The 12,186-nt window shown below is 41.7% G+C and overlaps 1 pseudogene; it reads left to right on the plus strand.

The window, feature by feature from the left end:
• Nucleotides 1-10,876, plus strand: part of LOC109466533 — a 19,098-nt pseudogene extending 8,222 nt beyond the window's left edge.
• Nucleotides 10,877-12,186: the final 1,310 nt, after the last annotated feature.

Genomic DNA, 12,186 nt, shown 5'->3' on the forward strand with positions numbered 1-12,186 from the left:
TAGAAATATATCAGGTTTATATGGCTGTATGATTTGGGTTAGGAAGCTGTTTTTTCAGTTTGTGTATAAATGCGCAGCATTCTGTAACTTCCAATGAGAGCATACTACAGTTTAGTTGACCTCCACAGAGCGCCAATTAAAAAATAGCCCGTTTTTATTTATTTCTTGCCCTAATCATACCCTAAACTCAAATATATCTGCTTTTCGTTCTTCTCTAGTGCGCCCTACTATTATTTAAACCGCACAGTGAGTCACATTAACCCTACCTAGACCGGGCTTTTTTTGACATGGGGGGACCGGGGGGGGGGCTCTTTTGCCACCCCCCCTAAGAACTCGCGAACGGTATGTCGTATGACCACCAAATTTTCAGAGAATGGTGTACTAGTAAATTAAACTAGTAATTATCATATCTACAATTTTTATGTCGTTATGACGTAATATGACGTCATTATGTCGTCATTAATGTGATTTTATTGGCCAAAACCGTCTAAATAGGTTTTTCCCTGAAAACTAAATGGTATTCAACATAACTGTACCAAAAGTGTTTATGACAGAATATTATGGTGTACTAAGTCTTATGTTGCCCATAGCAACACCGGTGACGTCATAAAATGACGTCATGCATATTTAAGATATCCGCCATCTTGGATCATCAATCTTGAATTTTCAAAAATATTTTTTTTTCATGATAAAGCCTAGAATACATTGTAAACATACTAAAGACCTTCATTTAAACCTTTTTTGGAAAAAGAAATGGAAGTATTGATGAAATTTTAATGAAAATAACCTGTATATACCTGTTCTAATGATATGGTCCGCCATCTTGGATTTTGGCCAATGACGTCATCAAATTAGCATAAATTATGCATATTTAATGATAAAATTTACATAAAATTATATGGGATGTAATTAATATTAAAAACCATGAGTAACTTGACATAAAACCCATAAAATTCTATTGTTGAAACAAAAAGTACTAAATTTAGCAAAAAGTGCCTGTCAGAAACCGGTTGCCATGGCAGCACAAAAAATTATTATCTTATTCCAATGATAGAGAATTGTTGCCAACAATATTCTAGGAAAAGTCACCAAGTTTGGCCGTTCTACGGCTAGCCGTTCAGACGCTAGGTGACATCAAAGTTGCCGCGGGCACTTTTAGCCCCCCCCCCGGTCTAGGTAGGGTTAAAGCCCTGAGTGATGTTTAAATTAAAATTTGATTTTACTATATACTTAAGTAGAAAGTTGCCTTATATTAACGGTCCAGTTTGCAATGTTGCGATGTTTGCTTGCATATCTAGAATTTTTATCTAGAATCTCCATTTTTTATTTAGTAAAATACATCGTGTAACTTTACAAGGAAACAACATATTGTATTTTTACACTCCTCATGTCTGTTATAAACGTCCGTTTTTCAGGACCAGTGACGGAGTGTGGCAGTGAGAAAAGAACCGACGTGAAGGAGCCACACGCCGCTGACTTCTACGCCTACCAGATGGAGTGGGCCCGTTTGGGCTGTGTCTTCTGGAGCGAGACGCAGGAAGCCTGGAGAACGGACGGCTGCTCGGTGGGTACAGGCTCTCCTTGTTTTGGGACAACTTGGTTCCTAGTATTCATGATTGTAAGAATAATAAACGAATTATTATGCTAAATACTTCATTACCAGAGGATCAAAATATGTATTCATTTGGGACCTCTCTCAATGCAGAAATACTTGCATTGTTTTTAGAAAAGATACTGAATCCATGACTAACCCCACCTGATTGTAACATTAGATACATTTAGTAAGTACCAGGCTGTTTACACTTCTTTGCTTCTGAGTGGTGTGTATATGTGGAAAACAGCAATTTGAAAATGTTTGGCAATGTGGATTGTCCTTGTAGTCCATGGCCTTATATTTCTTTATTTATCTAAAGCTGAAAACATTCATCAATAATCTTTACTCCACTACTTTCATAATCATGATGATTACCATATTGTTAAGTTCAACTTAGTGAATGATAGATAAATAAAGGTAACATGATTTTCTACCTAAGATTGCAGCTATAGGTTTTCCTAATTATGTCAAGGACCCATGTTTGGACTTTGCTAAAATGTGATCTTAACAACGTGTCTCTTTAATTACTGCTTTCTACAGATAAGCAATCAGTCCACCATTACCAGCACTATCTGTCACTGCAACCATCTGACAGCCTTCGGGAGTGACTTCGCCACACCGCCGAACACCATCGTGTTCGAGGCGTTGAACTTCAGGGATCTTGCAGACAACGGTGCCGTCGTGGCGACCATCATTGCGGGGCTCTGTCTCTTCTCGCTCACATCAGTCGCGATCAAGATTGCTGAGCGTAGAGGAAAAGGGAACGTAAGTGGGCATCACCAGTCAAACATATCAGGCCAACAAAAGTGGCCATGTGTAGTGTCAAGTCTTTGCTCTGTGAACTTGTTAATAGTTCTAATGGATTTTTTGGTACATTTTTAACAATCAGCACTTCATGTTTAATATCTGTCATTAGTTTGGTGGTGAAAGTCTGGCCTGTCCAACTAGCCACTGGCCTGCCCTGCATGTGTATATAAGTATGGTTATAAATGTCATTGTAAATATTTAGCATTTTTTGCAATGTACCTGCATTACTTTATGGTAGTTTTTTTTTATTCTTCAGTCAATGTACTGTGAGAGGTCAAGGTCAGTATGTACATGTATGCGACCATTCATGTTCTATATCTCTCTTTGTACACTGTTACAGTTAAGTGGAGCTGTGAGGTTGGACAACCTTCAGGACAACTTCCGGTACCGCCTCCTCATCTGGACAGGTGCAGCTAAGCATGCTGGTACAGAGTCTACAGTTGCCTTCAAGCTGTTCGGAGATGCAGCAAACTCTGATGTGAGACTGGTCGACCTCACAGAGAAGGTTAGGCATTGACCACTCCTATTGCCATTTCATCACCCAACTTTCCTCTAACTGATGTTTTAACTCGCAGCATGTCCTAACAGGTGGAATTTCTGTTGCTGTTTAGGTTTTCACCTCAACCAGCCAGGTGACCCTGACCTTCAGCACAGCACAACAGCTGGGTAATGTGGAGCTGCTGCAGCTCATGCACGACAACAGTGGGGAGGGGAGCCGCGCATCGTGGCACGTGGACCGAGCAGCCGTGCAGGATCTCACCACAGGCAAACTGTGAGTTCAACCAAGTGCTGTCTACTTCATCTAATCATAATAATGGGAGGGTTGTTCAATAAAGATTTTACCTGAACAACTTCCAGGTGTTGCAGAGGTTAAAATTTTCATGTGCAATAAATAATACTTGTCTCTTAGGTCGCTTAACTATGAACTTCTTGTTTCGTTATTGCAGCAACTTTGTTTGCTGGTTTATATTATATTTGTGCTGCATTTTTAAATTTAAATTTGAATGTGATTTTAGAACAGCTTAAATGTTGTTTGAAACATATTTTTATCATCCCATTGCTGATGAGTAGTGTTAGAAGTGTTGCTTTCACACACAATAGAACTTTTACTGTACCTAAAATATTGACATTGCAATTGTTTAAAACTAATATTTTGAATGTCTTGATTTAGCAGAAGGAAGCTGTTGACAATTACATGTATTCAGCCTCTGTTGATACTTAACTTTCACAACATATAAGGTGTGTTTCTATTCTATTAACCTCAAAACCAAACAGTTAACTGAGTGATGTTTCTTTTTCCTTTCGTTTCATATACTGCAGGTTCTATTTCTTCTGCGACGAGTGGCTGGCAGCTGACCGCGGGGACGGGCAGGTCGTGAAGACCTTTCCTGTCGCCTCTGAGGAGGACCTGCGATCCTTCGGGTTCCTGTTCCCGGTAAGTCTGCGCCATAACCTGGCAGAGGAACACCTAGTTCTGTCCGTTGCCTTCAGGCCTGAAGGTATCATCAATTTTGCTTTTTCACGTTTACTGCATTCTCTCTTGGCTGACATGAGGTAGACTGTATCACAAGATGTGTAAGTCTAAGATATCCCTTATGCTAGTAATTCTATTTTTAATTAGAATTGTCTCTTGCTCGCTGCATTCGATCCGGAGTGTTGCTTTCATTATCATTAAAACCTGTCTTGATAAAAATGTCCCCATTATGTTTCCTCTACAGGTAGCACGTTTACCCGCATCTAGAGGCTTGGCTGCTGCCTGAGTTTCTTTGCTGCGTCCATGGTGTCCAGCGCCATGTGGCTGAGGGATGAAGTAGAAACCGAGATCGTGCAGGGCTTCAGCCTGGGCCCATTCTCCTTCACCTTGAACGGAGTCTACACGGGGTTCATGGCCAGCATCACCTGCCTTCCCGTGGTAACAGCCATAGTGCTGCTGTTCCAGTACAGCCGGCCGAGCAGCAAGGGCAACCGCCGTGTCCAAGACGTGGAGACGGGCGGTCCACCTGAGGCACCCACCCAGAGGGGTCCAGCCAAGCGCCTGCCACACGGGTGCAGGTACGTGGCCTGGGTGCTGGCGATGCTGTCTTTCCTGGGGTCAGCTGTCTTCACCACGCTGTTCAGCATGCAGTGGGGCAAGGACAAGACCAACAAGTGGCTGTCTGCGTTCCTCATCACTTTTCTGGCAGACGTCTTCCTCATGCAACCAGGGAAGGTAAGGACTTGTCTACTAGCAGGTGATTATAGCTTTAACAATATCATGATTATTATGTTTCTTTCAGGTGTGATATTTTACTTTTATTGTTAAACACCTTAAATGCCTGCTGCCAGCACCATTCAAGCTAGGATATAATTGTTACTTCATGAATCAATTTCATGATTACATGTTTGTTGTAGTTGCCATAATGATTTACAATGTATTTACTGAGAATAGTATATCATGGTAAACGCATTAAAGTGCGCATGTCACCTGCCAATAGCATTCAACCACAGCGTAGTTGTATGAGGTATTTTATCACCAAGACAAACATTTGTTTTCTTTAGCTTAAGATTAAAACTTGGCTTACTTAATACATGCTGAATACAAGCCACATCATATAGGATGATATCACTATCTTAATCGTTCAAAAATTCTAACAGCTTTTATCTTACAGATGTTTCTTCTTGCCATCTTCACTTCATCCCTTCGCAAGACACGAGCCGTCAGGAAGATTTTTGAAGAGAATTGGAGCCACGTTTGGATCGAAGCCAATGCTGTGTCAGGCTTCAACTGTAAGTTGTTTTTTTTTCCTTTTCATGTTCGTGTCCATGAACTTTATTTACAAACTGTACAAACTTTTATATACAATACAATGTAATAGATATATGTTACATTACCAGGGGAATTAAGTAACCCCACTTTCTTTTTCGTTTATATCTGATATGTTATATTCTATGCATAGTATGTTTTTAAGATCTTTATAAAATATTGAAAAGCAGTTTATTTTATCAAAACATTCGTTCTCTTTATACACGATCAAGGACTTAAATATGGCGTACAGGACTAAGGCAATCATGTGATTGCCTCCTTTGTACATTTTCTCAGTTCTTGGTATTCCCATTATGGGAATACAAGTTTCAAAATCAAGGTCAATCTCAACTGTAAGTTTGTAACATCAAGTACTAAGTTAAACTTAATTCCACCAGGTCACAAAATATCAAAGACTTACTAGATATATATCCACCACCCTGAAAAAATGCATCTAAACACAGCATCACCCAGTATATTAATACACTCCAGGACCTGTATACTACTAAGTACTTGTATATAAACCATGCATTCTTGGGTGGTGTGGCACTATAATGAAGCTATATACTAGATAGAGATCTCTCAAAAACATTGTTTTCAAAGTGGCTGATATATAAATATATCCTGGCAAATAAATATTATTAGGGGTTACATCTGTAGAAACACAATGATTACAATTTATTATATATACCATGATAATTTTCTGATGATGAAGTAAGCTGTATACAATTTGAAAACTATAATACAGGATAATATTTATTTATTTATGGTTTATTATGATTGTGAAAGAAAGCCATTTTGCGCATTGTGAGTGTGGTCCTGTTTGGCAATTGATCTAAAATTTCTTCTTGCTTCCATTTGTGGTTTTGTTTCCACTTTTCTAACAAATACAAACCATACTGACATTTATATTTTTCTTTCTTACTACAGGGAATGCATTTCGCACAAGGAGGAAGATGGAGAGACTTTCAATGACGTCCCTTATCAACATCAAACAAGCACAGAAGAAGCAGCGCAGGGACAGGAGGAATGGCGAAATCCTTCGGGACATCATAGTGTCTTGCTTTTACGTGCTGCTTGTCCTCAGCATCACCAACGAACACCACAACACCACCCATGCCTTCTATCAGACACAGAGCGCAACCAACACCTTTGTGCAGTCCTTGGACGAGGTAAGATCATTACAGGGCCTTACATTGTACATTCAAATTTGGTGTCTGATCACAAAATCGTTGCATTGGTCAGATACATTTGTAACCCTTTTCAGCCAGTGGATACCCTTCAAACATGTTGACACAGGTAAGAACAAAATTATTCATACCAAAATGTATTCTTTAATTATCACAAAATTATTCTTGTAAACTTGCTGTCTTTTATCTTTTAAAATGATAAAAGATAAAGAAATTATTTTTATCAAATGTTTCTAATATCCTTCACCAGTAGATCAATGAAGAATATTTATTGTATTATTTTTACTTTTCACAGTCAATAAAGGGCGGGAATAACTTTTTTCTTACCTGTATCCTTTGAGATGAGAATTAGAACATGAATTTCAATGTGTACATTTTGAATTCATAATGCGGACTGTACACTAGACAATTGTTATTTTTGTATTTTTTTTAATAAGATCACATATCAAGGCTTTATTTCTCCACAGGTAAATGATACTGATGCCTTCAAACTTGTCAACGTGCTGTTTTTCTCTTGTTTGGAAACATAACAATGGGATTTGGGCCATTTTGATATAACAGTACGAAATCACCAGTTTTCTTTTCTCCACAGGTAAATGATGCTAATACCTTCTGGTCCTGGCTTAACGGTACCGCTCTGGAGAGCTTCTACCCAGAGACTTCCTACAATGGCAACAAGCTTCGCTGGCAGGAGAAGGGCTTCACAGCAGACATGCAGTCGGTCCTGGTCGCCCCGCCTAGCATGATCCAAGCCCGAGTAAAGCCAGGTGGGTGGAAGCACAAGTCATGGAACATTTACTGTGGGCTCACATGGCAGGTCACAGATATAATTCAACCTGGCATTGCAGTATTACCATATGCATTGTACAATGTACAGGAGGAAAAATTCAGTAGTATTAAAAAAAGTAACATTTGAGAAATTTTAAGGATCATTTATGACGATCTAAAGTTAAGAGCATGCCAAAATAGCAAACAGTAAACTACTATTCGAGACTAACTATTATTCCTTCCATCTCCTGCCATCCCAGGGCTGTGCACAGTGCCAGCAGCAATGCAGCAGTCGTTTGACGAATGTTCATCAGGGTACGATGAACACACCAAGGAGACTGGGGCGTTTCAAAAGGGTTGGGAAAGGGTCATGAATACATCAGCGATGGAGTCAGACGCCCCTGGATGGACCTACCTCCACAGTGGATACCCCAGTCTCCCCATCTACGGTGTGACAACGCAGTACTGGGGAGACGGCTTCGGGCTGAACCTGGGAAAATCTGCAGACGAGATGCGCAGCATCCTGGCAGAGCTGAAGGCCAACCGTTGGATCGACAAGCGGACGAGGGCCATCTTCTTGGAGGCGTTGCTCTACAACGGGAACCGGGATCTGTTCACATCGGTGACGATGGTGTTTGAATTCTCCGAGACGGTCGGAGTTTTCACCCATCATCGCGTGCAGGCCTTCCGACTTCACCAACGGCCGGGGACGATCGGGTACATCTACGTCCTGCTGGAAATCACTTACGTCATCGTTCTCCTCTACACACTGTGGAAAGAGATGAAAACTGCACGTGCAGCCGGCTGGGCATACCTGATGGAGCCATGGAAGGTTGTGGAAATCTTCAATTTCTTCTTGGCATTCACTGTCATCGCCTTGTACGGCTTCAAGAGAACCTACAGCTCCATGGCTCTGGCAGCGATCAATGCCGGGGAAGGTGTGTTTCATATTTAAGCATACTTATTGCATTTAAACTTCACTTTAACATGCTCAATGTTGGGAAACATGCAATATTCTCAGACTGATTTGAAGGTAAATATTGAACATTGTAATAGTTATAATTATGCATTTCTTCTTTCAAAGATGAAGTCCACCATTTCCGATCTGCGGTGAACGTGAGCCTGGTTTACGGCTGGTTCCTGGCCTTACTGACGTTTGTCAACATGATGAAGTTCCTCCGGCTGCTGAGGTTCAGCCCATTCCTCGCCAAGCTGATGTCCATGATCCGAGGGATGTCGGTGGAGTTCTCTTCCTTCACCGTCTACCTCTTCCTCGGCATGTCAGCATTCGGCGTCTACGGTTATCTCAAGTTCGGCCTTATTGTGAAGGAGTAGAGGTAAGGAAACATAGATCCTATGTCTGCCAAAACAAAGTATTTGAGGCTGCAAAAATTGGATGATGTCTTTTTTTTAACAAAACTAGTTTTCATACTCCAGTAAGGGTACAGAACTTGTGACTACTTGAAAGTTATAATACAGGTCAGTTCATAATTACAATGATTTCATTTTTTTCAGCACCATCAGCAAGTCCTTCTCCACCCTGTTCCAAATGACTCTTGGAAACTTCTACTACTATGAGCTGAGGGAGGCAGCCCCCATCCTCGGCCCCATCTACTTCATCACGTTCACTTGCATAATCTTCCTGGTGCTGATGAACATCGCCATGGCGATCATCGACAGCTCCCTTCCCGATGTGCGGAACCACATCATGTCTGAGGAGGACCAGTACTTCATCCAGGGGTTGTGGGAACGCTTCACGGCCTTCTTCGGCTTCTGGAAGGTGCCAGTCACAGGTAGCGTAGTCCTTTAACAGGTAGACAGTACAACTAACTGAGAATTCTATGATTCAGCTCCCTACGTATTTGTAAGCTCTGTCTGCGTTGCAAAGAATTTTCAGTACAAGATGTGGAACTGCGAAATGAGCCCAGGATCTTTGCTCCATCACTTAGGTGTAATGCACATACAACAGGATGGGCATTAGTAAGGGCCAACGATAGTTCCTGTACTGTCTATAGAACCACCCTAGCTGAATCCCTTTTTGTTTCCTCTTCCCCAGCTGTGTTTCACTTTTTCCTTTCTTTATTCAAAACAATCGTTTTCCCTTAATTTATATGTAGTGTAATATAAACATAATACTATGCTCTATATCTAATTGCATCATGTCATTATGATTATAGTGATTGTCATCATACATATTTCTCAGTTAGAGGGAGGCCTTGGATGTTTTTCTTATCAGCATTGTTTTAAACTGATTTCTGTTATGTGTAAGTAAAGAAAACTGACTGAAGCTTTTCCTTTGACTCAGAAAACGACTCCTTTGACACTCTTCATGACAGCCTGGTCGAGGTGGAGATTAAAGTGGAGAAACTGTGGCTGCAGAGGCAGTTCCTCTTCAACCTCAAGTAAGTACAAAAATGGTACTTGAGCATGATCTATGCACTTTAATAGTGATCTTCCAGGCACAGTAATAAACTTTAAATTTAAAGCTATTTTAGAAATAGCTCTAAGTTTGAAGTTTACAGATATTTGTTGAACATCAACACTCAACACACAAGATTTTTTAGAAACATGAACAGTTGAAATAGGCTTGAAACTTGATAGTGATATTTGTCGAAGATAAACACTGTACAAACTTCTTTCCACCTGTATCCTCACAGGATGAAGGACGCAGACCTCCCCACAGAGCCTGAGTTTGTTCCGACTGTCCCCGGTGCTACAGCAGTGGAACTTCATGTCCCCAAAGGAGGCTGCCGCATCATCGCGGTCCGTCCTGCATCCCCAAACAACTGCACAGATGACAGCAGTCAAGCGATCGGCTCCAACACCAAGGCGCCAGTTGTGGTTGCATCCGGGTCTCTGCCAAAAGACACCCAGGAAAGCCACCAAACCAAGCAAGCCATGAAAATAATGTCCGACCTATCCAAGGGGGGCAAGAAGTCGACCAAGAGAGTCCAAATTGATCTGAACCTGAATCGTGTTTTTCACTATTATTACTATAAGGAGTGTGAAGTGGGGAGGCCAATTGTCAACTTGAGCGCTGGTGACAAGGCGGTTCTTACAAACAACGAGATGCTGACAGACGACCTCATCCAGGCTGCCCAAAGGCTGCTCCACCACCAGTACCCGGCACTCCAAGGCCTGGAAGCCCCTACAGTTGGTCTCTGCGAGTACGAGTTTGCCAAGATGACAGGAAAGGGGCTACAAATCCACCACAACAGAAGAGCACACTGGGTTCTGTCCTCTTACACAGACGGACAGGTGCGCCTGTATGACAGCCTCGGCACCGACATGACCACATATCTGCAGGTCCAGCTTTACCAGACCTACACCGCGTTTGCCGACCAAGAGAGAAACGTCCTGACCATCATCCTACCAGAGGTACAGCGTCAGAAGAATGCCGTTGATTGTGGGCTGTTTGCCATCGCCTGGGCAGTGGACATCGCACAGGGGCGAGACGTGAGCAGCATTGCGTATGACGACAGAAAGATGAGGGGCCATTTGGTGAAGTGCTTCGAACAAGGGAGGCTCACACGGTTTCCTCATCTGACCAGCCAGAGAAAGAAAGTCGGTCTAACCAGGGTCAGCAGAATCTCGCTGGTTTGCCGCTGCAAGCAGGAGGAGGGTCTGGGAAGGATTGAGGCGTGCAGGGCATGTCAGAGGATCTTTCACGTCAGCTGCCTGCCAGTCAACCCTCCCAGTGATGACACATGGGAATGTGGAGACTGTGCCGTGTAAAGTACAAAGTGCACCGTAAAAACTACTGAACAAATGGAGCCAAGAAAAAACTGTTTATCTCCTTGCAGAAGGAAAAAAAACAATAATGGAAACATTTCGTGGTTGTCTTTGGAATTATGGCAAAATGTGATCACACCACAATAATTATTATGGATATTTATGTTTACCTTCGCAGAAGGAAAACATTGTTATGGCTTCACCACACCACGAAGTTTACACATAAGACATGCGTCATAGTAATTTATTTATCCTGGCTTTGAAGTACATTGTCAGGAACTTTGTTGTCTCTACAGTTCACAGATACTGGAATGCTTTGATCATGTCATGGCTGTGTTACTACATGTACTTGTGTTACAATTCATGTGTAATATGTGACACTGTTTAAAACATCTGTAAATAGCAAGAATTTTCAGGACTTCTAAAGCATTTAAAATGACAGAAAGAATACTGTCATGGCTTGGCTAAAGGAACGTTGACAATGGGTACAGGATCATGGACGATGGACAATGGATGCATCACTAAATATTCACTTTGTTGCACCTTAGCCATGACTAAATAACAAAGAACATGTCACTTGTGTCACTTTCATCATCATCCTCGCCACATTTAATGCTTAGCACTGAGGCGATCCGTAATTTTTGATAGTATTTTATTAGGGTTTGATTACTATAAAATGCCAACTGCTTGTAAAATATTGCTTGTGCTTCATTTCTGTACCACCTTGTCCAGCGATTGTATCTGATGTACATTATAAAAGCTGGTAGAAACAGAAGATGTGTGCTTATGTCTAGTATAAGTATCTAGATGTTGTGCTTGGCAATGCTCTACTCTGGAGTGACCACTTTCTTCGTGTGTCAAAGAACCTATCTCAAACAATTGGATGATAATGAAGTGTTTGAGACCATACTTGAACAGACAAGACCTACTGACAATATACAATACATTGTTTCTCCCCCCACATCCTATATTGCAGCACTGTTTGGGACCAGGGAGGTAAGGGGCATATAGACAAACTACAGAAGCTACAAAATAGAGCGGGAAGGGTAGTACTAAGTTGCGACCGCTACACTCCCAGTGCAACTGTTCTGAACCTGTCAGGCTAGACCTCGGTAGCACAACACCACAAACGTGCCAAGGCTATCTTTATGTTTAAGGCACTAAATGGAATGTCACTGCCACACATTTCTCAACTATTCACAACATCGATCTGCCAGTACCCACACACACAACACCTGACTTAGCACACAGGGGGGACTTCAGCTGCCAAAAGCTCGCTTGCAGTACAAAAAAAGATCGCTTTCTTTTTCCGG

This window comes from Branchiostoma belcheri, unplaced genomic scaffold (genome assembly GCF_001625305.1).
Source record: "Branchiostoma belcheri isolate BF01 breed outbred unplaced genomic scaffold, Haploidv18h27 scaffold169, whole genome shotgun sequence".
Lineage (NCBI taxonomy): Eukaryota > Metazoa > Chordata > Leptocardii > Amphioxiformes > Branchiostomatidae > Branchiostoma > Branchiostoma belcheri.